Below are 25,760 nucleotides of genomic sequence, written 5' to 3' on the forward strand. Positions count from 1 at the left end.
ATACTGCTAAGGAAACCGGGTAAGGATCCCAGTCTCCCTAACGCGTACCGGCCGATAAGCATACTCCCAACCATGAGCAAGATCTGGGAAAAATGCTTTAAGAAGATCATCGAGAGATGCATCGGAATGGACCCGTTCCATCGGAGGCAATATGGCTTCAGAAAGAAGAGGAGTACGGTAGACGCCATCACGCAGGTGATGAAGTTTGCCAACATCTGCAAACAGAAGAAGGTAGTATGCGTGATGATCACCCTAGATATTAGCAATGCCTTCAATTCGCTCAGCTGGAAGAGCATATACGAGGAATTTGACAAGAGGAAGCTGCCATGGAAGGTCTAAAGGCTAATCGGCAGTTACCTATCCGGAAGGAGGATCATCGTGAGCAACCAGCACGGCACGGTGGAGCACGAGGTGGCGGCGGGAGTCCCGCAGGGATCCATCCTCGGACCATTCCTGTGGAACTTGGTATACGACCGGTTGCTCGAGAGACTCGACAACATGCCAATGGTCAGAACAACCGCCTTCGCGGATGATCTGGCCATCATATGCTCCGTCGGGAGGAACGAAGAGGCCTCCGCCAAGGTCAACACGATGCTAAGGATCGCCAACGATTGGTGCACGAGTGTCGGGCTCACCCTGGCGAGACAAAAGACGGAGTTCATGTTCATCACAAGCTTGCGAGTGCCGAGAGTGGTGAAACTCAGGTTGGGCTCTTCGGACATCGAAACGGTCGATCGCATCAGGTATCTCGGAGTCGTCATTGACTCCAGTCGGAGGTTCGGTGCGCATATCGAGATGGTGTGTAACAGAGCCGACAAGTTAATAGGAGCCCTTAGGGGAATTCTACCCAACATCAACGGGCCGCCCAGCTTGGCTCGTAGGCTCTACTACAATGTGTGGGAGTCCATCGTAACTTGCGGAGCACCGGTGTGGGCTAGAGCAGCGAATACCGATAAGAACAGGAAAAAGCTGAAACGAGCACAACGAACGGCCCTGTGCATAACAACGACGGCATACCGCACCGTCTCCCACGCGGCACTTTGCGTGTTGACCGGGAATCTCCCGATTTACATAAAGATAAAGATGCTCGGAGAGACCTACGAGAGGAACAAGATCCATGGGTCCAGGATTGGCACGGATGACGGCTGCAAGCTGAAGGAGGAACTGGAGGCGATTCGCAAGAAGGCTCAAGAGGACTGGCAGAAGGAGTGGAACAACTACAAAAAAGAAAATATCACAAAGAAGCTAATACCGAGTGCGCTGCTATTTACCAAAAAGAAGATGGACATCGATCACCACACCATGCAGCTGCTAACCGGGCATGGGAGCTTCGGTGTCTATAGGAAAAGGATTGGCAGGGACAGCGACAGCAACTGTCTCGACTGTGGAGACCCGAACGACGATGCAGAGCACGCCCTCTTCGCGTGCCCGAAGTGGACAGACAGAAGGATCGAGCTGGAGAACGCTCTGGGCGGGAAGATAGACGTGGGCAATCTGATCGCCACGGTGACCGCCAAGGACGAGAGCTGGAATAAATTCAGGCAATTCTGCAAGGCCGTCATGTGTCACAGGAGGGTGACAGCGAGGGCCTGGGAAGAGGCAAGGAGGAGAACGAGCGAAACAACAACTACGCGAAGCAATGAGGGCAAGAACATGAAGCAACGAAAAACCGCAGGAGGAGACCAGCCCAGTATTCTGAACTGGCTGAGAGGACGACATGAGCAGTAACTGCCCGAAGAAGTAGATACCACGGGGCACGAAAGGACAACCCTGATGACTGCCGACAGGTTTTACCGGGGTTGTCTGCCCCCCAAGCGGAGGAAGAAGGAGGAGGGGTTTTTAGTGGGTATGGCAACGACATCCGACCGACTCACACATAACCCAGTGATGCGGGTCACTGGGCATGCGTAATAGCATTTTCCCCTCCCCACGCAAAAAAAAAAAAATTATGTGATCTGTGCAACCGCTATCTAATAGCCACATTACTTCATTATTACTTATCTCGTTCGCCTCGCCGCTGTGTGCTGCGTGCGCCGTTGCTATCCATGTGCCTGATCTTGAGTTACCATGCTCGCTCGTGCCGGTTGTTGATTGACGATGGAAATTTCCACGTCCCCTGCTCGTATTTCCTTTGTTTCCTCTTCCTCTGCTGCGACCACGTGTTGACCCACGCCAAAAACTGTTACTGCTTCCCGCTTCGACGCCATTTTGACACTCTCTCGCAAAATGTCCTACTCTTCCACATCTGAAGCATCCTTCCTTTTTTTGTAGAAAAGGCGTTGGTTTGCATTTCTCCCCGATTGGACTTATTCTTCTTCTCCGCTATTTCAATTTTATTTTTTACATACGCTACCGTTTGATTTTCTGCTTTCAATACATCTACTATATCCGCTATGTAGGTGTATTCTTCGGATAACGTATTCAGCATGTAATTTAGTTTTTCACTCTCACTCACTTGTGCACCCGCACCTTTTAATTCGTTTATTAATTTTTCGAAATCGCTAAAAAACGATGCTGAATCAGTGTAGTTCTCAAGTCTTATCTTTTCCAATCTCCATCTGCATACGATCTGTAGTGCCGTCGACTCTTTCAAGTACATTTCATCAAACTTTTTTACTATCTCATACGCCGTTTTTTCTTCTCTAATATATTCCAATTGTCTATTTGTGACGGCACTATAAATTATATTTATTGCCTTCAAATCCTTTTTGTCCCAGTCTTCATTGTCTGTTTCTGTCTTCACCCTAGTTGTGACAATCTCGCATTCTTTATATCGGAGAAACATCGTTATTCTTTGCTTCCACATACCGTAATTGACCGGTTCTTGTCTTTTGTCTCAACCAAGACCCGGACGTCCTCTGACGCTTACACACACATTCACATGTACAGTGTAAATGTATCATATTCCCAACAATTATGTTTCTAATTTCTTGTGCTGATGTTTTAGGTATGGTGTATTCCTTGTCGGTTGTGGTAATAGTGGTTTGTGGATCCTCCTCCGTATGACTTCTGAGGTTGCTGTTGTTGATAATGTGTGGTGTGAATGTGTTGCAGAGGTGGTTAGAGAATTCTTCAGCTTGTTCTTCGTTGCTTCTTACCCATGTGTTATCTGCTTTTCTGATTGCTGGGACGGGTATTATTTGCTTCCTTATTTATTTCGTGGCTTTCCATAGTGAATAGTTGGTGTTCTCGTGTGTGGAGAGTATCCCTATGAACTTTGCGAATTCGTTATCGTTGTGCTCCTTTATTTTGTTTTTTATTTCCTTTGCAAGTTTGTTTAAGTGTTTTTTGTTTTCTCGAGTTCTGTATTTTTGCCATTTTGCTTTTGCTTTTCTTTTTTCTCTGATTTTGTCGAGTATTTCTTGCGGGATTGTTATTGTTTGTCTGCTGGTTGATTCGGGTGTAGTGGTTGTCCTTGCTGCTTCTTGAACAGTTGCTGTCAATGTTGCTACTGCCTGTTCTATGTGTTCCGGAGTTTTCAACGGGATGTTGCAGTTTATTTTGCGTTCTATTATTTCTTTGAAAGTTTGCCATTTGGTGGTTTTATTGCATAGTGTTTCTGGTTTGCTATAATGTATTGGTTTGTTTCTGTATTCAATTATTATGGGTGTATGATCGGAGCTGAGCTCGAGGTTGGGTGCTATTTTTAGTTTATTTGTGTTTAGTCCCCTTGTAACTGCAAAGTCCAGAAGTCCAGAGTTGTAGTCTCCCGCTGCGATGTACTTGTCCCCTAGGTCCTGGAAGTATTCTTCCCACATTTGTGATGTTATTTTGTGTCGCGGAGGCACATATACTGCTGACAACTGGAAGTAGTTGCTACTAGTTTGAACTGTAACGGTAGTTGCTTGTAAATATTCTTTGTTAACTTGGCTGTGTAGATAATGTTTGATATCGTTTCTGACTGTTACTGCTGTCCCTCCGTGAACTTTCCCTGAGGGGTGTTTGGTATCATATATGGTGTAGTATGGTATTTTCATGTAGCTTTTTGTAGTGAAGTGTGTTTCTGAGACAAGTAGTATGTCTATATTGTTACTGTATATGAATGTTTTAATTTCGAGGACCCGTTGTTGTAGGCCGTTTGAGTTCCAGGCTGCTATTTTTAGAGTGTCCGTTTTTTATTTTTTGCTTAGCACGTTTGTAATTAGTTGTAGCATGACTGTGATTTGTTGGGTTTGCTGTCTGAGTACTGCGTTTTGTTCGCTTATCATTCTGGTTAGCATTTCGGTGTTCTTTATGGATTGTTTGAGCAGTTCTTTGATTTCTGCAGTGTCATTGTTACTATTGCTGTGGTATCGGTTGTTTGTATGTGTCGATTGGCTGGTTACTTGAGCATAGCTTAGACCACCAATGGTGTTGGTACTGATGGGTTTGGTGTTTGTTGCTTGCTCTGTATTTGGTATTATTTCAGGATTTGTGCTGTCCTGTTGGGCTTGTGTGTTAGTGATTGTCCTGCTTCGTAGGGGCGGGAACAGTTTACGTTGTAATTGTTTTCTTACTTCACATCCTTTATAGCTGGCTGGGTAGTTTCCGTTACAGTTATAGCATTTAACTTCTTCTATTTTTCCAGAATATGGGCAGTGTATAGTTAAGTGGTTTTTTGCGCACGTGACGCAAGTTGGGCTTCTGTTGCAATAATTTTTAGTGTGTCCGTATTGTTGACACCGCATGCATTGAGGTATATCTTTTTTGTGTCGTGGTGGTTCCACTGTTACTATTGTGTTTAGTATTTGTTTGATATCATATATTTCCTTGTTGTTGTTTCTGGGTTCCAGTTCTATTGAGAATAGTGGTAATGGTTGCTTTGTGTCGAATCTTGTTATATTGTTTATTGTTCTTGTTTGATGACCAATTTTTGCTAACTCATCGCTTAGTTTATATATGTTCGTTTTAGGATGCAATCCTCTTATGACAATTTTATAGCTCCTTTCAGTTTTTAGCTGATACGTGTGGTAAATAGCATTTTTTTTCTTTTAATGCTTTTATAACTTTCCTAAATGTTTCTGGGGTGTTTGTTTGAATTTTTACTTGTTCCAGTTTTGTTTGCTTTATTGTGTAGTTGTTTTTCTCGTCTAGATTATTTAGTAGATCGATGAGCGGGTCTATTATTTGGGCCTCAACAAAAATTGGTGGTGGTTTTGTAATATGATTTGTTTGGATTGTGGTTTTATTTATGGTGTCAGCGTCTGTTTCTTCTGTTAGTGAGCTGAAGGAGTTGCTTAATGGTAATTCTTGCAGCCATCGCTGCTTTTCTGTAGCTGGGTTTTCTATGGCACTTATGTCTGGAGTTGTTTTGCGTTTTCTGCTAGCCTTCGCTAGCTTCCAGCTTTCGTCCTGTTGAGGTTATTCGGTATATAAAGAGAGAAAAACGCGTGGATAAAGTGTAAGATACAAAGTATATATTTGACTTAATGATGAAATACAGGAATACAATTTGAGCTGGTCCAGATCCGCACGCTAGCAGTGTTACTTTATGACTGAAAACCCCGAAGCCAACGTCGCCTGTCTAGAGTTTATGGTCTGCCTCCCTGCTATTCTTTTGTCTATGTGCTGTCGATGGCTTCAGCGCTTGAGAAAGTTAAAAAGACCAGATGTGGAGTTTTCCTAGAAGTGGTGACTACTTCAACACCCTCCCTAAAACTCTACATCCCAACAAACAATTATATCTGTATATTTTCTAACTCTCGTCGTAAATATCTGAACCTTGATTTTGTCAATGTCTTCACAAATACATTTGCCAGCTGCCTTTCTCTTTTCCATTCAAATTAATTTATTACTAAAAAAACTACGAGAAGACTAAACAGATCATGTAGAGTTTTTTTTTTTATATATATATATTAGAAGTGATAGTCACTTCGACACCCTCCCTAAAAACTCTACATCTCTATAAACAATTACCTCTTAACATCCTTTTTATTTTTCAAACCTAACTTTTGTCTTAAATATTCAAATCTTGGTTTTGGCAACGCTTTTGTACATATATCTGCCAGTTGCTCTTCGCTTGTTACATATGTTACATCAATTTCGCCTCTATTGTATAAATCTCGCAAGAAGTGGTATCTTACATCAATATGCTTACTTCTTTGATGGAATTCAGGATTCTTAATTAATTTTACGGCACTAGTATTGTCTACACATAGCATATACTTAAATATCTCTATTTTGCATTCGAGAAATATTTTCTTTAGCCACATAATTTCTTTCTTTTCGGATCTCATCGCTTCGTTAAAATCCACTGGTAATTTTTTCGCTACGTACGTTACTGGGTTACCAGAAAAATCGGTTCGCTTGATCTTATCTCTATCTCTCAATTGTCTCACATTCTCGCTAGTTATAAAAGGTTGTTTTTCAGTTTCACTCTCTGCACTTTCATACGTACATACTCTATCGCTCTGTGCACGCACATCTTCGAGCTCGACAATTTTCGGTAAACTTAAATTAACGAATTTTTCAGTTTCTAATTCGGGCTTAAATATTACGTCACGGCTTAATATTACATTTCTTACGGTCGGCACGTACACTCGATACCCTCGTCCGTCATCTAGATAGCCTACCAAATATCCTTTGTTAGCCTTTCTGTCCAATTTCCTTCTCTTTTCCGCAGGTATGTGTGCAAAGCATTCAGTACCGAAAACTCTAAACTTTTCTACATCTGGCGATTTCCCGTACCACAGTTCATATGGTGTTTTCTTGTCTTGTCTTGTCGGCCGGTCTTATTTATGACATGCACTGCGGTGTTCATGGCTTCGGCCCATAAAAACAGCGGTAGATTAGATTTCGAATATAACATCGACCTTCCTGCTTCTACTATTGTTCTATTTTCTCTTTCTGCGACGCCATTTTGTTCAGGAGTGTATGGGACGTTAATCGTATGCTTAATTCCCTGACTTCTTAAAAATTCTTTAACTTCTTTATTTTTGAATTCTTTCCCTCCATCACTATGAATTTCTTTGATCTTATCATTGAATTGATTTTCAACTTCTATGCAAAAAGTTTTTAACTTTTCGACTACTTCTGACTTATGTCGTAAGAAGTAAATCTTTGTGAATTTGGAAAAATCATCTTTAAACGCAAGAAAATACAATTTTTTGCCTAATGACTCCACTTCCATGGGTCCACATACATCCGTATAAATAATTTCGCGAGGTTTAGTCGCACGCTTGGTTTTCTGGTGAAAACTCGATCTATGGTGTTTCCCGTACACGCAACCTTCACAGAAAAAGTTACTATCCTCTACAACTTTTATATTCGAATTCTTTAAAAATTCCTTAACGTGTCTGATGTTTTGATGACATAGCCGTTCGTGCCATAACTGCAGTGTGTCCGCGTTTGACTCCGCTCTATTGCTAAGATTACAAACTGACGGTATGATAACTCGCATGTCGACCTTATATAAATTTCCAATAACAGAACCCCTTGCTATTATTTTCTGATTTTGTAAAAACATGCAGTTTTTCCCTTCCCTTATAATACAGAGATCTATACCTCTTCTTGCAACAGATCTAATGGAAAATAGATTTCTTTTCATACCTGATACATACAAGACATCGTTCATTGTACATGCTACCCATTTGCCGTCCACGAAAGTCTCTACCTTGATTTTTCCTTTGCCGTACGCATCCATGAACGTACCATCGCCGATTTCTATCTTTACCGTGTTATCGAATTTTTCGAAGACGCTGAACCATTCTTGTCGTCCTGTCATGTGATTCGTAGCTCCTGAGTCGATTATCCAAGCATCATGGTTTGCCACTTGTATCGTTGAGGTGCTTCCTAATAGACCAATTCCGCTGTGATCTCGATTTTCAATTCTGGGTTCCTGGTTGTCTCTGCTGTTGTTTCATTTCTTATTTTTGAAGCAATTTTTGCTGGTGTGGCCTTTCCTTTTGCATGTAAAGCATCTAAAGCAATCCTTACTTAGATGACCAACTTTTCCACAGTTGAAACAGCTTGGACCTTGTTTCTCGTATTCACGTTTGCTTGACTGCTTCTGCTGTTCCCTTTTATAATTGCTATCTTTTGTTACCAGCGCCACCGATGTTTCCTGATCGTCTTTCTTCCATCTGATTTCTTCCGTCATCAGCCTGGTACTAAGCCTGTCTAAGGTCTTCTTTTCTTCTTCCACTGAATCCCACGCACTGTGAAAATGGTCAAATTTGTTCGGTAACACCGATAAAATGCGTGTTATCAGCATTTTCTCGCCAATTTCACTCCCAAGAGTTTCACCTTCGCCGCTATCAATTCCAACTTTGATAAGTTGTAAGATACATTTTCAGATTCTTCCCATTTAAAATTGAAGAACTGCTTCTGGACCATACTTAGATTCTCATCCGACTTCATGTCATATACTGTATTCAACTTTTTTCACATTTCATGTGCTGTTGTGCAACATAAAAGAAGATCCAACGGTTTCCTTCTTACTGAGGTCACAATTAATTTTCTCGCTAGCCGATCTGCCTTCAAAAATCTTTTACGGGCGATTTCTTTCTCCGCACTGTTACCTGGATGACACAGATTTCCTTCACACACGTTGATCAGGTCGTCATCTCCCTCCAAAAGTGTACGCATGACAAAACGCCACTGGAGCCAGTTTTCTTCGCCACGTAACATCTCGATCTTCGCACTTGCTGATTCCATTTTAGCTCTATCACTTACTTTACTAAGCACAATACTTTGACAATTTATTCACTTCGCGTTGCTATCTTACACTTTACAGCCCTGGGCCTATAACCTGCTGAGGTTATTCAGTATATAAAGAGAGAAAAACGCGTGGATGAAGTGTAAGATACAAAATATAAATTGACTTGATAATGGAATACAGGAATACAATTTGAGCTGGTCCAGATCCGCACGCTAGCAGTGTTACTTTATAACACAGTTCCGCCTGGGCAGGCGACCTAAACGGACGTGTGAAACAGTGCTCCAGTGAAAGTGCGGCAAGAGGGAAGAGAAAGGGACAAAGCAAACGCCCATCTACAAAACGTGGAATCATGCAGATTCCACCAATAAAAATAGTTAATTCAGGTGAAACATATTTCATAAATAGAGCTACAGACACTACATATGTAGAGAAAAAAGACGATATTATGGAAGCAACACAATCCGACGGGGAGCAAAACATACCAATACACCAGGAAGAAAGCTGGACGGTGGCAACCTCCAGCAAAAAACGGAAGGTAACCCCGCTCGCAAGCGCGAGGAAAATTGATACATTTGAAAAAAAAACAGTGGCTACAAGATATCAAGCTGCATAATCCATTCAGCGCACTGCCAGAAGAGGCAGCAACGGACCCAACGGAAAGTCCGACAAACCGCATTCCCAAACCACCACCGATATACATAGATGCGAAAATAATCGACCCCCTCATCGAACTCCTAAACAACACTGCAGGGAAAGACAACTATGTCATCAAACAGATAAAAATAGACCAGGTGAAAGTGCAAACCAACACCCCAGAAATATTCAGAAAAATTACAAGATCACTAAAGGGAAAAAACGCAGCATATCACACTTTCCAACTCAAAACTGACAGAAGCTACAAAGCAGTAATCAGGGGACTACACCGAAAAACAAATACCGGAAAAATAAGTGAAGAACTGGCAAAAATCGGACACCAGGTAAGGACAATTAATAACATCAACAAATACGATACCAAACAACCATTACCGCCATTCCTAGTTGAACTAGAACCTAGAAACAACAACAAAGAAGTATACGATATAGAAAAATTACTAAACACAATAGAAAAAGTGGAGCCACCTAGACGTAAAAAAGAAATCCCACAATGCATAAGGTGCCAACAATACGGACACACTAAAAACTATTGCAATAGAACCCCGGCATGCGTTAAATGCGCAAAAAATCATCTTACGATACACTGCCCATCAACGGAAAAAATAGAGGAGGTTAAATGCTACAACTGCAACGGAAAACACCCAGCCAGTTATAAAGGTTGCGAAGCTAGGAAACAATTACAACGCAAACTGTTCCCGCCCCTACGAAGCAGGACAATCACCAACACACAAGCCCAACAGGACAGCACAAAACCCGAAATAATACCAAATACAGAGCAAGCAACAAACACCAAACCCATCAGCACCAACACCATTGGTGGTCTAAGCTACGCTCAAGTAACCAGCCAACCGACACATACAGACAACCAATACCACGGCAATAATAACAATGACACTGAAGAAATCAAAGAACTGCTCAAACAATCCATAAAGAACACCGAAATGCTAACCAGAATGATAAGCGAACAAAACGCAGTACTCAGACAGCAAACCCAACAAATCACAGTCATGCTACAACTAATTACATACGTGCTAAGCAAAAAATAAAAACGGATACTCTAAAAATAGCAGCCTGGATCTCAAACGGCCTACAACAACGGGCCCTCGAAATTAAAACATTCATATACAATAACAACATAGACATACTACTTGTCTCAGAAACACACTTCACTACAAAAAGCTACTTGAAAATACCATACTACACCATATATGATACCAAACACCCCTCAGGAAAAGCTCACGGAGGGACAGCAGTGATAGTCAGAAACGATATCAAACATTATCTACACAACCAAGTTAACAAAGGATATTTACAAGCAACCACCGTTACAGTTCAAACTAGTAGCAACTACTTCCAGTTGTCAGCAGTATATGTGCCTCCGCGACACAAAATAACATCACAAATGTGGGAAGAATACTTCCAGGACCTAGGGGACAAGTACATCGCAGCGGGAGACTACAACTCAAAGCACATGCTATGAGGGTCAAGAAACCTTACACCTCGAGGCAGAACACTGGAAAAATACATTAGAAATAATAACCTCAATGTTACGCCACGAGGCTTACCACGGGCTGTATTTTCTAACCGTCGCTCGCGGCCCTATAATGTCGCAGTCGGATCGTCTTATCTGACCCCAGGATCATATACAATGTATCGACGAGCGCATAGCTATCGCCAAGCAGCGAGTTCTCGAAACGTCGAATTTTGTCCGTTACGTTTTCCACGCAAGAATAGACATACGTGATCATAGGCGCGAACGGTGGCGTGACCTAAGTATAGTGGGGGTCGTCTTAAAGATGAGACAAAGAAATCATCTAAAGTCGATCAGTTCCTTGTGACGCGTCGAACGTTACACATTGAATCGAATCTAACACATAACGTCTGTCTCAAGCTGTTGCTTGTGCGATAGGTCTCGTTATAAGCAAACCGCTAAACAAACCTTGACTGTTATCTTTTTCGTTTATAATTGTTGATCTTTGACTGAACTTGTTGTTTCGTTATTTTTATTAAACTTTTATCAACCAACCCAGTATAGTTGTTCGTATACACTCAAACCTAACCACCTCTATTCTCGTAATAGAAATAGGGGATCAATCAGTTCGTGGCATCGATTGTTTAATCGTAACGAGAATTTACGACTCTCGTTGACGCGTTATCTAGCGATCGCGTCTCTCTGCGAACGGTTGAAACACACTATGTTTCATGAATTTATTTGCTAACGGTATTGAAACAAATAACAAGCAGAGGACGAACTATCCGTGAACTGTTTTGCCAACGAGTACGCTTCCAATATTTTCTGTTTGAGAAAGCACACTTGTTGCTGTTGCAACTCCAAATATTTTTACAGCCGACGCTTTTGCCATGAATCATCGGCTAACATATAAAATAGAGAAAAGCCATAGTTGATTGTAATGGAAATTTAGAAAACCTCAAACTCGATATAGAAGGGAAAAATAAAGGAAAGGAAGGGAGAGATAATTGGAAGCTTGGGGCCAGGTTTAATTCACTGAAACCGGGCTGCTTGTGTCATCACGAAACAGAATTGCCAGTACGTCATTTCTGTGCTCCCGTCCTCGTAAAAACGGTTTCACACGTTAAGAAAAAACGAATAGGCGGTGAAGAGAGAAAAAAGCAGACAGAGAGCGCTTTTAAAAAGCTGACGAAGCGTGTGTCACGTAAAATAAAAGGAAATTTAAAAGAAAGAAGAAAACTTTATTTTTCCTTCGTTTATACACTTATAAGACACTTCTGAGCTCTAGCCGTGACCGTACGAGACTGAGTCTCTTACAATCTTTTTACTTTCGGTGACATCTGCTCCCTCATTATCCCCACTACCCTGTAGGCGTACGTGACCGTTGCTACGCTTCTAGAACATTTGGTGGAAGGACCGTTAGTCCATAAATGAATCCTCAGGTACTCCGGCAATATACATTGTCGCCAAGGTCGCCATGTGTTTCCCTCATCGGTCCATCGGGTTCGAAGTATGCCAACCGGGACACCATCCTGCCCGCGGTGTGTGTGTGTGTGTCCTGGTCTCTGATGTGATTTACGTTACACGTGCGTTGCCACAACGAGACACGCGGTGCTATTTGTCGTTTTAAATTGCGCCGCAACTTGTTTTTGAGATCTTTGCTAGAGACATGTGAAAACACGTTGGAAGTATATTTCTTGTTTTTGTGGAATTTAGCTGGAAAATGAAAAATAACGTAAAACATGTACTTACGACTTACAGGGTAATTGAATGTATACACTGTAATAACCAGCGATTTAAGGCTTTAAAAGATCGAAAGAAAAGAAAAGAAGAAAGATAATATGTTGTGGCAGTCTAACTCGATCTAAGGAAATAGAGAGGGAGGGGGGGTGGGGGCAAAGCTTGTTAATCTGGAAAGAATACAAGCATCAATTTCAAGCACTTACAGGGAATCAAGCGGGCTTGTTATGGTCGTAAGGTGGACAATTATCCCGTGTTAGGTTCAATCAGCTTAGTCCTACACAAAATTGATCCAATCATGCGAAAACAAATGTATTCTGATTTTTGTCGCAGATATTTCTGGTCTACGCACCCCAGTGCCAGCACAACTGATATTGAAACGCCTGATTTTCCCATATTCTACAGCGACAACATTACCTGATTTTTTACAACCATGAAGGACTCGAAAATACTTGCAATCTTCATCTGTTTGCAAATTATTTTCGTCACTTTCGTCCCGTCAGGGGCTGGTAAGTTGATACTGATTAATTATACCATCGAAATTCTATATAATGGCTACAAAAAATATTTGCATCATCACCCTCATTTCCTAACGAAGCGCGTTTTTTTACCAAGTTTTATATTTCATTTCATAGTATCAAATCTCTGTAGTTACACGAAATTATTAAATGATAGGAAACTTGATATACACGAATTTAATTAATTAATAAGTTACCGTTAATTAATAAGTACACCGTTAACGCTTGCATGCTGGTCGTTAAAGCACATGCTGCGCGAATATTGTACACAGCGATTCATTTAACTCGCCTTGAATTAGTTTTAGAAAGACAAACATGGACCGGGATAATTTTTGTCACGAGCCGTTTAATTTATTCGTTCATTAGAACGAATTAATTTACACCTGCTGAGATCGCGATTGATGTGACAAATTCGAAATCTTGTTCCATATAAATATTTTTAAACAACCACGTCGTAAGCTTTGTATATTTTTTAATCGCAACGAAACTGTTCAGAGAAATGCTGAAATTATTAATTAGAAAAGGAGATTTCTACGCATCGTTGTAAAACTGTCAGGGAAAATATTCGTGAAACAGTTACGTTGTTACAAGTTCTACAAGAAGAAATATTGAAAATCACGTTCCACTTATTCAGTTGCACGTGTAAAAGGTATCTTGCGTTCGCGCAAAAAATCTCTGAAGGATACATGCTTTATAATAATTGGAGTGTCGAAGTTGTTACGCGGATCGGCGTACACGTACCTTTTAATGAAACTAGGTTACCCATTCGTTATTCGTTCCTAATTTTCAGCTTCACGATTTTTACGCAATAAAATTTTATACACCTGTTCGGTTTATAAATGATTCAATTCAAATTTAACAGAATTAAAGTTGAAATAATCATTTGTACTTCATTAAAAGGTTCTTTCAGCATCTCGTTTTAATATATTTATTGGTAATATTTTGTTGATCGTTATATTTAAATGGAGTTTTTCAAAGGAGAGACATTTTAAGGTAGGAAATGGACATACATTTATAATAAGAATTCAGAAGAAAGAATATTTCATACAGAAATAAATATTCCGTATGTATAAATAACTACGCTATGAATTTTATATGTATCGGATATTCCTTCTGGTTAATGTATCTGATGTTTTTTCACGCGAGATAGCGTATATTTGCATCTATATGTCTCTTCGTTTCTCAGTAGTAAAACTTAGCATTCCTGCGGCTGATAAGTAGTTACGCACTGACAACGAGAAACATAAAATGAGTAAGAAGCATGAGACATTCTATAAGAAAAATAAAGTTGTTTTTATCTTTCATTGCATATTCGTCAGAATATTGTTAATAAATATTTAAGTTAAGATTTCAGTTGCAATAAATACATAGGATACATAGGATACATTTATTTATATATGTATCTATGAACGCATTTGACATAAAATTTTGATAACGACTAAAATTATATATTCTGATATTAAATTAATTTAATGAGAATAAAAAACTAATTTTTTTAAACAAGATTTTGTATAAAGTTATATTTATTAGGAAAAGTTCGTTCATCCCTTTATAATATGATAGGATTAGACTCATTGCTGTGCAAATCATTTCATGGAATAGTATATGTGTGCGTGTATGTTCTAAGTTTTTATTATAAAAATGCTAAATGTACTAGGAGACGTTTTTAAAAATTCATAGATTTTTCTTCATCAAACATATCAATCGTTATATTGAAAAGTTAATTATCTTTTATTTGTTTCGAGCTGCACATTGATTGAGACATTCCTGTTGGTTATAATTGCGAATTTAACGCAACGAAGTTGTTTGAATCCCTTGCAAGCATGTAAATATATCGTCGAATTAATTGGTCAATTACTTGAGGTTGGAATTGAAAGAAAGGAAAGGTGGAGGAGAAGTCTTGCGTTTGAATGCGGGACACTTTTAAAGCCCACAGTTCGCTGAAATTGCCAGAGAATTCAATTAAATGGCAAATTAAACCATTGAACTGAATCTGTTTCCAATCGCGAGCTTAGAAATTCTATCCTTTGAATTTTTATATCAGTCAACTTTCTTTTTGTACGTACGGTAACGAATATAATTCATGAATTAATGAAGTATGTAATTGGATGAAAGTTCTTCTTCCTGGATTCAGTTTAGACTAAGAAAAATTATATAATAACGAAATTATCAACTTAAAATTGATAGAGTGTGATAGTTTATTTTTTTTTTTTTTTTTTTTTTTTTTGCGTGAGGAGGGGAAAATGCTGTTACGCATACCCAGTGATCCGCATCACTGGGTTATGTGGGACTCGGGCGGATGTTGTTGCCATACCCACTAAAAACCCCTCCTCCTTTTTCCTTTGCTTCGAGGACAGACAACCCCGGTAAAACCTGTCGGCAGTCATCAGGGTTGTCCTTTCATGCCCCGTTGTATCTTCTTCTTCAGGCAGTTATTCTGTATATTCTGTATTGCTCTCGTCATCTTCTCAGCTAGTTCAGAATACTGGGCTGATCTCCTTCTGTGGTTCTTTGTTGTCTTGTATCTCTGCCTTCACTGCTCCGCGTAGTTGTTGTTGCTCTCGTTCTCCTCCTTGCTTCCTTCAAGGCCTTCGCTGTCACCCTCCTGTGAGGCATGACGGTCTTGCGAAATTACCTGAATTTATCTCAGCTCTCGTTCTTGGCGGTCACCGTGGCGATCAGATTGTCCACGTCTATGTTCTCGCCAAGAGCGTTCTCCAGCTCAATCCTTCTGTACGTTCACTTCGGGCACGTGAAGAGGGCGTGCTCTGCATCGTCGTTAGGGTCTTCACAGTCGAGACAGTTGCTGTCGCTGCTCTTGCCAATCCTCTTCCTATAGACCCCAAAACTCCTGTAGAGGTGGCCGTGTGTTCGTTATATATTTATTGGACGTGCGTGATAGTTGTAGTAGTTGGGCCTGGTCCGCTGTAATTGTCACTGGGGGCTGTAGATGTCGCTGCCGTCGTCCGACACTAGTTAGTGCCGAGTGGTGGTACTTGGCTTGTCGAGTGCCGCCACAGTACCCCTTACCAGTGATAGCGTTAGAATCTTAGTGTAATAAACCGTCCAATTGTCCAATTGTTGTCCAATTCGTGCGGATGTTGCTCGAAGTCTTCAATGTGGCGGTGGATACCTGTCAGTACGGTGCGGGCGTTCCGCGTACGGTCGTAGGCCTCTGTTCCATTTTTTAGTATGACGTGCTAGTGGTAATGCCCATGAACTTTTGCGACGGCCACATCACTCCTGGCTTGGTCGGTCATCGTTTCGTACCCAGTCACCTGCATGCGTGAGTCGGCGGTGAGGGGTCGAGTTTTTGTTGAAGGAAGGGCCGTTCCGTGTTCGTCGTAGCGGTAGGGTCCAGCTTGCCACAGGTCTAGATTCGCGATGATGGAAGTTCTCAGTAATGCTATCACGGTCAGACCTCAGTTTTGCTGTCGATCACGTCGGGGTCACCAATGTAGAGGTGGCCGTGTGTGCGTGATATATTTATTGGACGTGCGTGATAGTTGTAGTAGTTGGGCCTGGTCCGCTGTAATTGTCACTGGGAGCTGTAGATGTCGCTGCCGTCGTCCGACTCTAGTTAGTGTCGCGTGCCGCCACACTCCCATGCCCGGTTAACAGCTGCATGGTGTGATGATCGATGTCCATCTTCTTTTTGGTAAATATCAGGGCACTCGGTATTAATTTCCTTGCGCCTCCAGTTCCTCCTTCAGCTCGTTGCCGTCATCCGCGCCGATCCTGGTCTTATGGATCTTGTTCCACTCGTAAGTCTCTCCGAGCTTCTTTATCTTTATGTAGATCGGGAGATTCCCGGTCAACACGCAAAGTGCCGCGTCGGAGACGGTACAGTATGCCGTCGTTGTTATGCACAGGGCCGTTCGTTGTGCCCGTTTCTGCTTCTTCCTGTTCTTATCGGTATTCGCTAAGCTAATTCTTCTTTCTGAACCCATACTGCCTCCGATGGAACGGGTCCGTTCCGATGCATCTCTCGATGATCTTCTTAAAGCATTTTTCCCAGATCTTGCTCATGGTTGGGAGTATGCTTATCGGCCGATACGCGTTAGGGAGACTGGGATCCTTTCCCGGCTACCTTAGCAGTATTACTCTGGCCGTCTTCCAGCAGTCTGTTTCCAGCTTGCTTCCAGCTCCTGCTTCCAGCAGTCCAGGAGTCTTCCATCGACTCCTGCAGCCATCTTGGTGTTCATTCTTCCGGCGCCATCGTCCACATCGCCTTCGCCGATGACGACGCTGAAGCTGATGTCTTCTTCTTCTTCGGTCTCTGCCTCTTCGCGGCCCTCATAATGGGAGGATCCGTGTCCCATGGTGAATAGCCTCTGTAGGACTGCTTTCACCATGTCGATCGGCATGTCGTTGGTTGGTTTCTTGCTTTTGCATCTCTTCATGACTGTGCGATAGAGTTTGCCTTCTTGCTTTTCTGTATGGATGGAAACGCGTTCGAAAAGTAGAACGGAGTAATTAGCGATGCACGATCCCAGGCTGGTGAATATTTTTCCATCGGGAGAAGTCAGGTCGAGCGATACAAGATTTATATGCTCGTTCTGCCAGTTATTTCAAGGTCTGTGACGCGATAGAAAATGAACATAAATGAATAATAAATGTATTACAGCCATAAAGATTGCTTGATGTACGCCACCGTTTTTCCCCTATTTCTCCGATACAATTTTCCTTTTTTTTTTTCTTTGCCAAACACTTTACTAATCGGTACGTATTCGAATTATCCTCAATTATTCTCGGTTGTTTCCGTTTCCTTTGGATTTACATAAGTAACCGTTTGATGTACGTGCAGAGTGAGATAATAACTATTAACAGCTATAAAATAAGAAGCGAAAATACGTTGAAACTCGACATCTAGATTCGCGAGACTTTGCAGAGCTTCGAAACTCTCGTGTTTCAAACCTAATAAAAAGTTGTAGAGGGAGAATTACATTGCGAGATTTGTTAAGGAAAATCGTATCGTTGTAATAGGATTATTTCAGCGAGGGAAATTCCGTGTTGCGTGTAACGCGTTGCAAAGCCATGAGCTTTCTTTCGGGTTAATATACATAATCGCCTTATCGAACTTTCCATCTAAACCGTTGCGCTCACACGTGAATTTTGCATTTCAATCTTCTTACTTGCAGTCCAATCCAGTTTAGTGTGACTAAGCTAAATGTTTCAGCCCTTCCAGGTAGAGTATGTATTATAGAGAGACGTACAACTCTATGAAGGGGAGATCAATAAATTGGGTTATCTTTAAATCACTGACAATTATTTCATCGACACGATTTCACCGACAGCGAATCCACCGGCAATGTCTATCAAAGTTTATTTACCGATACACCGAGTGAAATCACCCACAATCATTTCACCAATATTCTCCTTTGTCGATAATTATCATGCTTGCCACTACATGTTATCGTTGATTATATGTCTTTATTTACACATTCGTTTACGCGCATAACGAGATAAACGAAGAAACGAAAATGATATGTTGTTATGATGTATTGTTAAATTACTAATTAACACGAGTTATATATCTACCTACATGAGAGCTTCTAAATATCAATTATATTTCATGAAAGCACACAAGCTATTTTGCTATACACAAATAGAATTATAAGGAGATGTTACGTTCTAATGATTTAACGAAATCTATTCCTCTGTACATTTGACATTTCTGTATTATTACTTGTGTACTTTCTGCTCTTGTTTACGTCATCGGAAGTAAAAATACGTTAAGCGAATCAGCTAATCTATTTGAGCGATTCAATGGCTCGGTCTTCTCTTATGCGACTACCAAGCAGAAGATAAGTTCTTGGTTATATTACATTTTATAACATCCAAATTAACTTTTTTTTCTTTTTCTTTTTCTTTCTCTTTTTCTTTTTTTCCCTTTTTCTATTTCTTTTTTTTTCCTTTCTTTTTTTCTTTTCTTTCCCTTTTTCTTTTTCTTTTTTTTCCTTTCTTTTTTTCTTTTTTTTCCCTTTTTCTTTTTTTTTCCTTTCTCTTTTTCTTTTTTTCCTTTTTCTTTTTTTTTACGTGGAGGACACCAAGCCACTTTGGGGGGGGGGGGGAAGTGGCGTGGTAGTGAACATCCAAATTAACTGGGGCACTAATTAGCTAAAGCTTCTAGTCAAACCAGGTATCGGTCTTTGTACGCAAAGACATTCATTACAATCGTTTATAGTTTGAAGAAACACCGTTACAAATTCGTGATATAAGAGAAAGCGATTCAAAACTCGGATTCATTTGTTGGAACGACGCCGTGGGCAAAAGTACATAATGGAAAACTTTCTTCCAAGACCAATTGATAGCGCTGACGTAATTAAAATGTGACGATATTGCCAGCGACGTTTCTCCAAATAGACGACTAACTTATTTACGAATTGCCGCAACACGATTGCCGCTGGTAATACGGTTAGTAATCACTTTATTGAATTTTCGCTTGACGTGACATCGTCGAGTTCCTAGAGAGATTCTTCTCCCTTGTAAAACTATGTTTCTGCAACGACTGTATTTGTTGAATTACCGTTCGTGAACAAGTCCTTCTCTTTATTACGTGTAATAGATTCTTCTTTTTAAGTTTTAAATTACATTGGTAATTTTCTATAATTTATTACTCGAATATGGTAATTTGTTCTTAAAAAGTTTGCTTTTTCTACAATTATTTTACTACAAAACCCATCAAAAACATGATGTATGTATATATACCCTCAAATATTATCGGTTTATTCTCAAGCTATAGTTCAATTTCGGAAATTGCCAATTAAAATCATAAAAAAAAACACAGAAAGTTCGTTAAAATATGCGATTTTCCAATCAAGATATAGAATTTATTCGAGTAATATAGATTACAGTAGCGATGGTGACGGCAACGATGAATGGACTGATTCTTCGTGCGAAAATAAATTGGAAGCGCAGAACGATGCATTGTTTCAGGGAATATCGATTTTCAAGCATGGTTTTAAAGTACGTGTGCGCGTGTCTAGGTTTGTTAATTAATGCCGCTCCCAGGTTTTCAATATATAAATGTGACACCTACATATCTTTAAGCTTAAAACAATTGGACTAACAATTTCATTAAATTTAAATCAATATTTATCTTTTTAAACGCAACAATATTTTTAATGACAACTTCACATGTAAATCAAGTGCATACATATTCGATCGTTCTTGAAAACCTGATTCTCTGCGAAGAGAAAAAATCCTTGAATAAAGATTTGATCTACGTTTTATATGCTACGTTTTACATCCACCTCTTTTCAGATATACCCCTCTATTTAAAATCATAGATCGTCACACTCTATAGGTATTTCCCTGAAAAGTTAATGTCGTTTTGTATAAAAGCCAATTCAAAGGGGAAGGAAATTCTGCGAAAAATTCTTTCAGATTTCCCTATGTTTGAGCTCGAATCAAAGCAATCTTGTATAGTAGGATAGGATGATAGGATGATTCTGTATTATTCCTTGTGTACTTTCTGTTCCTGTTATTTACAATAGGATGATTATGCGTTTAACTTCTCATAGAATCTCTCTGATTCCGTATGATATCATCAGTGTTTTTGAAATATGTTATTGATGTCGTAACGTCAACCGTTTCCAGTGCAAATTCAATTTTGAATCGCAATTTCCATGTTTGCATGGCAAAAGCGTAAAATCGATAACGCACGCAAACATATCTTCTTTGCTAATGGCGTACTATAAATATAAATATTTGAATAAATATTGCGAATTTCATATTGCTAAAAGATTTATACTATTTGTTCGTAAATAATCGTCGGATCTATATTTAAGTTGAAACTGCTGCATTAGATCTCTTTTCTTACTTAAAATTATTTGGATTGGTAATTTGGATGTAACTTGTAATTTATTCTTCCTTTATAAATAGTGTACAGAAGATACCAATTCAAAGAAATGGAAGGAAAGTCTAAAAGCAAAGAAAATCTACAGGAAGATAAAACGTTCGAGCCTTGCCAGGCTATATAGGATGTTAAGTAATTTCATTTTGACAATGGTCCAACATCATACTATGCATAAATTTAATATTAATATAAGCAGGTTTCATGCCATGTATTACATGTAACGTATAAGCACAAGCCCTGGTTTTAAATGCCTTATAGTAACACCGAAAAGATTATTCAGTTGGATGTCTGACTCAACATCAATATTTTACTTAGAAGATAATAGGTCGAGAGCATGTTGGTGGGTGGAATGGGAGATGAATGAAGGCTTACTTCTGTAAAATACGTAAAATGGTAGTCGGAATGAATTTTGGCGCTTGGGGACAGAAAAAGAGCTGACTGATACTGTCATACACCTGAATTTATAAAATTTTGAAAATCGATGTAACCTTTGAACTTTATCGTATTCTGTTTCATAGCACAAATTATTGTTCCCGAAATGTACGTTTAGTGTTATAATATATTTGACCAATGGTTCTCAAATACTAGTTTTGCTAAAGCAATGGTGGAATTGGAGCAATTCTTTCTTCTTTTATTCTTTGAATGACCTGGATTTTCGAGTAGTCTAGTGACGCTTGATCCGTACAATTAATCGATTTCTTTTTATTACACAAGTGCAAGAGATTCCGCGTTGGACGCCGATGTTGCGAGTTCGAATGCCTGGATGAGGTTGGCACTGAGTATTGGTCCGGATCTGATGTGGTTATCGTCGATGGTTCACCTAAACTTGAAAAACATAGTGTATTGTGGACGCTGAGCTTAGTGATGGCAATTGTAATATTTTAATTTCTTTTATTCTATATTTTCGACTTCTTTTTTCGAGTAGAATCATCAATTTTCCGCTTGTACTATCAATTACCAACCAGCCTGTATGACAAAATTCTATTTTAAACACCAAACTCGCCACGAGTGGCTATTTTGTTTACGAAATTAAACGAATTTAATAAATGAAATGGCAAGGAAGGAACTACAAGTGACCGTCAAACTATTTTTATGCTTGAAAAGTAATTCGCAAAGTAATATAAAATAATACTACTGATTTGTGTCAGAATTTTTCAGAATTTTTTCTTAATCTCTTGTTTTTTCCCTTCAAATTTATTATTTATTATTTATTCGGTGCTTTTTCCCTTCAAATTTATTATTTATTATTTATTCGGTGTCACGAAAACCGATTAAATATTAAATATCTTAAATATAGATTGAAATGAAAGCTTGTCAGTTCTCGTTCAGTTGTCACTTCAAAGTTGTTAGTTCAAAGGTTCTCGTACATCATAAAGCAAGGGATCAAATCTTTAACTTATTACAAATTAAATCTTTTATTGTAATTGCGAAACTTATGAAAGTACCAAGGGAAACAAGTAGGGAACATGAACTGCTCAACGAACCAAAGAACGGCTCAGTGACAAAATTAATAAAGTAAGGATCACAAATATTACAACATTACACTCTTACATCACATAATATTTCTCTGTACAAAAGATATATATAACGAATCGACTTTTCACAACGATAAGAATCAACAGAACCAATTAAGACCAGGCGAAACTCTCATAAGACAACAATATCAGAGGGATCAAATCAGCGATTTTAATCTATGTTACAAATTATAGTTATCAAGAATAATTGCTCCTTTCACGAAAATTATGCTGATGACACACTCACAATGCATTTTATATTTGGTAGTCGGATGTGCTCGTGGCCATCAGGAGTATAAAGACGACGTTTTTAGAAAATGACAGCGCTGTCGGGTTTTAAAAGCTTTTATTTTTTTATTCATCATTACGAAGATTGTGATGGAAGAACGTAATGGGGTAAAATCTGACGATTCCTTAATGAAGAATGCATAAGAGATTCTATAGAAAACGGTGATCGTTTCGTTGGGTAGTTCATTCGAATTTTGATCAGGATTATTGAGATAGAAGGGTCGAGAGCTTGGTGGAATATCAACTTTGACGCTTCAACGCTTCATCTCTTTTCAAGCTCACCAGTCACGAATCATGGTTCACTGAATATATCTTTTTGGAAAATCTTTTTTGGATTTTCGTACGAGAAACATGGTATGTTTGACAAGGGATTTTCTTTTGAGGTAATTTAGAGTGACAAAAAGGTCTTTCTGTTAGGTAGCTTGTCGATAAAAATGTTTTATTAATAACGTAAATGGAACGAGTAGTTACGAATTTAAATAGAATATGACCAAATGGAATATATATCTTCTCTTCGACTTTCATAAGCTGAAAGCCCCGTATCTAAATTTTATCTTAATTATTTGAAGCAAAAAGTATGTTTTCTGAAACTTTCGTTTCTCGTGATGAGTACTTTATGATGCAATAAAAAATTTTGTCTGAAAATTATACTCAAGATCAATTTCATGATCCGTTTTCTCTATCAGATCTCCATCTTCCACAGCTATAACAAATAATTTTTTGACACTCTATACATTTAACATCGATTATAATTCTGATAATTGAAACACCGAACATCAATGTGTTTATTCACTACGCCAACACAGATAACAATTAACATTGATATATAATATATATTTGACGATATATATCTGAAAGAATAGAAATTTCATTTAATCGACTATATGACCATACTCGGTTAAGTACCAACAACGACTATCTATCAACCTTATCTTACTTCCTCAAAGATATAGAAAGACTTTAAAAATTTCAGCCATGTGATTTGGTCCTTTAAAATTTAGAAGTAACATAACGATAAAATACCATCAAAACCTTTAAATTTCCAATATTCAAGAGAAACTTGAAATCTCGTTTATTTACTCAGCAACAAAATCTTATTTACCTTCAGAGAACCTATACAATTTTTGCACAGCTCAATATCTCTCCTTTAAACAAAACATCAAAGTATGTTGTTCCTAACTTCAAAGGGCTCAACTCAATTTTTTGATCAATTTCTCTCGTCCTATACGCTCGTTTCAAAGCTTATAATACCATCTACACCTTTGCCTTATGTTCCATCCATGGTTCCTATGCATGCAATTTTATTATTATCGTTCCAAAGGACCTTCGCATTTCTGTTTCGCTCGTGATAGGTATTCACATCTGTTTTACCGTGCTGTTTCATCTTCTGGGAACGATATGGTCGGAAATGATATGATGTTGAATACGCACAGGTCGTTAAACGAGAATTAATTCAAGATAGATTCAAACGGAGTTAATTAAGTGATCCCAATTCCACCGCCTTGGGGGCTGAACGCGTTTTCCTTCCGAACGGTTCGCTCGTGTCGAGTGATGCAAATTTCAGCAAGTGTTTCACCTACGTGTTTACTATTAAATTTATTTCTTATCTATCTATATCTTATCTTATGAGAGTTTCGCCTGGTCTTAATTGGTTCTGTTGATTCTTATCGTTGTGAAAAGTCGATTCGCTATATATCTTTTGTATAGAGAACTATTATGTGATGTAAGAGTGTAATGTTGTAATATTTGCGATCCTTACTGTATTAATTTTGTCACTGAGCCGTTCTTTGGTTCGTTGAGCAGTTCATGTTCCCTACTTGTTTCCCTTGGTACTTTCATAATTTTCGTAATTACAATAAAAGATTTAATTTGTAATAAGTTAAAGATTTGATCCCTTGCTTTATGATGTACCAGAACCTTTGAACTAACAACTTTGAAGTGACAACTGAACGAGAACTGACAAGCTTTCATTTCAATCTATCTTTAAGATATTTAATATTTAATCGGTTTTCGTGACACCGAATAAATAATAAATAAAAAATTTGAAAGGAAAAAAACAAGAGATTAAGAAAAAATTCTGAAAGAGACACAAATCAGTAGTATTATTTTATATTACTTTGCGAATTACTTTTCAAGCAGAAAAATAGTTTGACGGTCACTTGTAGTTCCTTCCTTGCCATTTCATTTATTAAATTCGTTTAATTTCGTAAACAAAATAGCCACTCGTGGCGAGTTTGGAGTTTAAAATAGAATTTTGTCATACAGGCTGGTTGGTAATTGATAGTACAGGCGGAAAATTGGTGATTCTACTCGACAAAAGAAGTCGAAAATATAGAATAAAAAAAATTAAAATATTACAATTGCCATCACTAAGCTCAGCGTCCACAATACACTATGTTTTTCAAGTTTAGGTGAATCATCGACGATAACCACATTAGATTCGGACCAATACTCAGTGCCAACCTCATCCAGGCATTCGAACTCGCAACATCGGCGTCCAACGCGGAATCTCTTGCACTTGTGTAATAAAAAGAAATCGATTAATTGTACGGATCAAGCGTCACTAGACTACTCGAAAATCCAGGTCATTCAAAGAATGAAAGAAGAAAGAATTGCTCCAATTCCACCATTGCTTTTGCAAAACTAGTATTTGAGAACCGTTGGTCAAATATATTATAACACTAAACGTACATTTCGGGAAGAATAATTTGTGCTATGAAACAGAATACGATAAAGTTCAAAGGTTACATCGATTTTCAAAATTTTATAAATTCAGGTGTATGACAGTATCAGTCAGCTCTTTTTCTGTCCCCAAGCGCCAAAATTCATTCCGACTACCATTTTACGTATTTTACAGAAGTAAGCCTTCATTCATCTCCCATTCCACCCACCAACATGCTCTCGACCTATTATCTTCTAAGTAAAATATTGATGTTGAGTCAGACATCCAACTGAATAATCTTTTCGGTGTTACTATAAGGCATTTAAAACCAGGGCTTGTGCTTATACGTTAGATGTAATACTTGGCATGAAACCTGCTGATATTAATATTAAATTTATGCATAGTAGGATGTAG

At 39.0% G+C, this 25,760-nt stretch overlaps 1 protein-coding gene and 1 long non-coding RNA gene across 10 annotated transcripts in view; one reads left to right on the top strand and one right to left on the bottom strand.

Annotated features, from left to right (window-relative positions):
* The window catches only part of LOC126927052 (integral membrane protein DGCR2/IDD-like), a 392,464-nt gene that overhangs the window by 174,189 nt on the left and 192,515 nt on the right, over nucleotides 1–25,760 (top strand). The window lies entirely within an intron of this gene.
* LOC126927093 (uncharacterized) overlaps nucleotides 1–25,760 on the bottom strand; it is a 161,808-nt gene that overhangs the window by 23,036 nt on the left and 113,012 nt on the right. The window contains exon 1 of one of the 4 annotated variants that reach the window (XR_007715150.1): nucleotides 11,721–12,642. The exons of the other annotated variants lie outside the window; for them this stretch is intronic. This is a non-coding gene — a long non-coding RNA (uncharacterized LOC126927093). Of the gene's footprint in view, nucleotides 1–11,720; nucleotides 12,643–25,760 lie in introns of those variants that run through there. 4 annotated transcript variants of the gene reach the window in all.

The sequence above is a fragment of the Bombus affinis genome, unplaced genomic scaffold, assembly GCF_024516045.1.
Source record: "Bombus affinis isolate iyBomAffi1 unplaced genomic scaffold, iyBomAffi1.2 ctg00000070.1, whole genome shotgun sequence".
NCBI lineage: Eukaryota > Metazoa > Arthropoda > Insecta > Hymenoptera > Apidae > Bombus > Bombus affinis.